The sequence below is a fragment of the Phalaenopsis equestris genome, unplaced genomic scaffold (genome assembly GCF_001263595.1).
Source record: "Phalaenopsis equestris unplaced genomic scaffold, ASM126359v1 Scaffold000400, whole genome shotgun sequence".
Taxonomy (NCBI): Eukaryota; Viridiplantae; Streptophyta; class Magnoliopsida; order Asparagales; family Orchidaceae; genus Phalaenopsis; species Phalaenopsis equestris.
In genome coordinates this window covers 253,221-257,702 of record NW_018164842.1, presented here as the reverse complement: position 1 = coordinate 257,702, position 4,482 = coordinate 253,221, and the positions used below count along the sequence as shown (strand labels likewise).

At 36.3% G+C, this 4,482-nt stretch overlaps 1 protein-coding gene across 1 annotated transcript in view; it reads right to left on the bottom strand.

Moving 5' to 3' along the window:
- The window catches only part of LOC110026767 (BRCA1-associated protein), a 41,099-nt gene that overhangs the window by 17,917 nt on the left and 18,700 nt on the right, over positions 1-4,482 (bottom strand). The gene's annotated exons all lie outside the window — the stretch shown is intronic.

Sequence of the window (4,482 nt, the reverse complement as noted above, 5' to 3'; positions counted from 1 at the left end):
TTTTTTTAGTCTAGGTGATTGAATCCCTATTACAAGTGATATATTTATTCTTCGGGATAAGTGTATTACTTGTAGTATTGTATTCAATCATCTAAACTATTTAAAAAGTGAGACTCGTTTGGTCTCACCTATTTTAAAATTAAAATGTTATTTTTTTTTTAAATAAAAAGGGTCATATTCATATTTCAATTATTTTGAAAATCACAAAATTATTACTTTTTTTTAAATCATAAAGTTATTTAAAGTAATAAAGTTAAATTAAATAAAAGATTTTTTAAAAGAAAAAATAAAAAAACAAAAACGGCCGACAATATTCTAGCCACAGAATGTCTGGTTAGGTTGAATGTAGGCAGATATAGCTTCAAAGGGTCCCCAAGGATGACCTCAATAGAGTAGAGAACCAGATGGTGAAAAAAATATAGTTTGAGACCAGGTAGACTAAATCATACCGGTACAGTGGGAGTTTCATGATTTTGGTCAAAATCAGAAGACCACTTGAGCAACTTCATTGATTTGTCTACAATATTAAAATATTTCTTGGAGAAAATCCAGGTGTAGTCTTCAGCCAAGGTTATTTGAATCAACACATAGCTCCCGTTCATGAGTTCCACTTTTCACTTATCTACTAGTTTAAGATCATCAATACTCTTTCTGATAACATTCATAGGTGAGCGCTCCCGCTGAAATTTTCCAGTAAGAGCAAACTTGAATTTTTTCTGTCAGGGTAGAAACTTCTGAGTCAGATAAAAAGATTGTTGTTTTTCCACTTTTCTTACTTCCCTTCTTAACAAAAGGGCAATCATCTGTACCATCGCGACAATCCTTATAGCATGAGGGGAATACCACTGCGGACTCCACCTGAGGGGTTACTCACCACGTGGGCAAGGAAAGCCTTTGTCAGTTCAGCCTTAGAAGAAGAAAATGCCATCATAGCAATGAGATGTGTCGGCGTTCACCTGCAGCGTATTCCTGACTAGCAGACGACTGTAGTTGTCGGGTCAGAGAGAAGCACGAACAGAAATGCAGACAGAAGAAAGGAACGACTGCTATTGTCGGGCCGGAGAGAAGTGTGGGAGCAGACGTAAATAGAAGAAACGAAGCGTTGAAACAGAAGGAACTAAACTGTCGGGCGCAAAAGCAGAGTGTCGAAACCCGCACGCTAACGCAGACGCAGACTGGAGCGAGGGTCGACGAATCGAGTTGCAAGCCCCTCTCAAAGAATCAAATGCGACGAAAATCTCCATTGGAAACCATAGCAGAGCTCTCGATTACAGTCTTTATATATATAATTGATGGATGTCATTTTTTAAATAATTTAAGTGACTACAAGGGTACAAAGACTTATAAGAAATAAAAATTATTAATTAAAATAACAGTAATAATATATTAAATTCTATTTAAATGAATATTTTAAAATAAATAATATAATTTAAATCTCGCCCCTACCTTTAACATTCTACAACTGCGTGACTAGGACTGTAAATACAGCTCATGTCCGGCCTTTTAAGCAAACAAGTCGAACACGAACAAATTATTTATGTTTGATATATAAACAAGTCGAACATGAACACTTGTAATTTTTAACAAGCCGAACACGAACCGAGCCTGAGCTTGCTTGAGCTCAGCTCGTTTACATCCCTAGTATTTATGCAAAGCAAGCTAATTAACAGAGAGTAAGAGTGGATCTTATGTTTTTACCATTAGGCAAGTGGCTCACATGCATATGAGGATCTACCATGAAATATTTATTCCAAATCTACATGTTGACACAACTTGCAATAATGTACCTTTTAAATGAATTTACTATTTATAACTTAAAGATGTGGTCAAATGTTGTCAATATCTCTATTTTGAGGTTTCAGATGGATTAGTAAAGTTCATTTTAGGATTTTTTTTAAAAATGGCGAAGGGACAAATTTATTAACAAAATGGGCTTTATTTTAACTTTTAAAATCTTATACAAGTGCTTCAAGTGTATGTCTAGAACTAAGTAAAAACAATGTGCACACATGCCTATAACAAATGTGGTGCTATAAATCTTTTAAGTATTTCTTAAAAAAAAAAAAGTAGATGCAAAATAGAAAAAGAATAGCTCATTCATAATTGAACAAACTTCACCCGCTGAGTGTTATATACTACTCAATGGAAGTTCATTGCTCCAGCACGTACACACACACAAATACCTATTTAATTGCATCAATACGCTATTGCATTAGCAAAAAGAGGTGTTAATAAAGATTTATAGAAAATTAAATTCCTAAAATTTGTTTCCATTGCAATGAGTATGTGGTACATTGTTGGTTTTAGGGATGGATGTATAAGAAAGGTAACAAGTAAACAATTGAGAAATGACTAACCTTCCCGAAACCACGTATATGGGGGTAGCTTAGACCGAAGTTTTGTGGCCATCGAGATCACATAAAATTGGGTGAATTGGCCTAGTCACCATTAGCTAGCGAAGTATGGCTCTTATATGGGTCCAAGAGGTGTTAGATTAGAAGCCGATAGAATGGCTAGCAAGTCCAAATCGAGCAAGTTTGAAGTTGATGGCTTTAGTAATAATAGTTCATATGTGGAGGTGGAGTGACACCAAGCTGAAGTTGATAAGTGTGTGCAGGAACAAACTGAAACAAATAGATGCATGGGAGTAGGCACTCATGGTTGGAAGTCATTGTGAGGCGAGTAGATAGTGGTTTTACAAGTAAGAAAGTGGGAATCTAGTGATATGAGGAATGTCATCCAGAGGACAAAGGCGTGCTAGATAATTTGCAAAACCAACCATGTTGCCAAGTATGATTTCTGCAAAACCACTCAAAGTAAGCCACAAAATCAAAAGAGAGGTTGACCAAGTAGCTTCTCTTAAGTAGCATGCCAAAAGAGAATTGAGGGCTTATATAATGAAACATTAGACCAACACATACCATTAGGACCCAAAAGCAAGAAATATTGACCTAGGGCCGAATCCAAAAAGGAGGCAAATTACCTCCATGGTGATTTGATTGATGAAAATAATCTCGATGCTAGCAGAGGCAACATTGCATAAATCAACCAATATCTAGATGCTTGATGCAGTGGGGTATGCAATCTATTTAAATTATTTCATGATTTCAATATCACTCTAAAAGCTTAAATGTCCATAAATTAAAATAACCCATCAAACTACATCATAGGAGCAAACTATGGCATACCTCAATAGCACTCCTGTCATTCTAAAACAAACATCTACTGTAAGGCATTCATTGCCCACATATTACATTAATATCATTTAGGTTTTGTCATACTCTACATGAAGAAACAATATCTTATCAATGAAGACAAATGCTGAGTAATTTATGTTTCATATTACTTTGAAGACTGTATGTAAACTATGCAGTACTCATGAGCTAAAAACAATAAAATAAGAAATGATCAAAATAGTCCATTAACTATTTAGGTGAGCCCATTTTAATCCTAGATTTTTTTTAGAGCCCAACTTATGCCCTGTTTGGGATCACTTTCTGATTTCTATTTTTAATTTTTTAAAACAAAAAACAGAAAACAAACCCAAAAATAATGATTGTTTATTCATTTTTTTAAAACACATGAAGCTTGTTTTTAAAACATCAAAAACACAGAAATTGTGTTTTTGTTGTTTTAAAAACATGTTTTCAAAGCATTACCTGAGCGAGACTATTAACCGCCACCGTCAGCCGCTACCCGTCGCGCGTCGTCAGCCGTTTTCGTTCATTACCAACCGCGGTCGCTTGTCGCCCGCTATCGACTGTCGCCTGTTGTCAGTGCCACCCATCACAACCTGTAGCTAGCTGCCGCCTGCCTCCCTGTGCCACTCGCAGTCCAATGTAGCCTATCCACCACCATCCGCAGTCAGACACCGCCTGCCACTGCCCGCCACCTCCCTCTGCCTGCCGCTCACTGTCGGTCACTTGCAGCTCACCGCCACCAGCTGCCATTGCTATTGCCCGTCGCTGAAAGTAGCCTTGTCGTTCGTCGGCCCTGCCCCCCCACAAGTAATGGGGAAGACGTCGTGCAAGCCATGGGCAACAGAGCTTAATACTGAAGAGCACGTGAACTCAAAGATTTTTTAAAAAGTATAGTTTTTCTGTTAAAAAAATTAAAAATACTCCACCAAATATGTTTTATATTTTTTTTTATTTCTAAAAACATATAAATCATTACAGTATCATACGCATTTTCTAAAAAAAAAAATAAATAATAAAAAAAAATAAAACAGACTAAAAACAAAAATAAATACAAAAAACAGAAAGTAATCCCAAACAGGCTCTTAATCTTTCAGCTTATCAAATCCTAATCTTTTTTATCCAACTGTACGCTTAGTTGTATGGAATTTACATAGGTGAGATGTGGGAAGTAAATATAGAGTTTAGTATCCACTTTGCCTTGCACCTATGCGTACTTTCCAATGTTTATCTTTGTTGACCAACAGGCAATATTTAAAATAAACACACGCACACCCACCCGCCC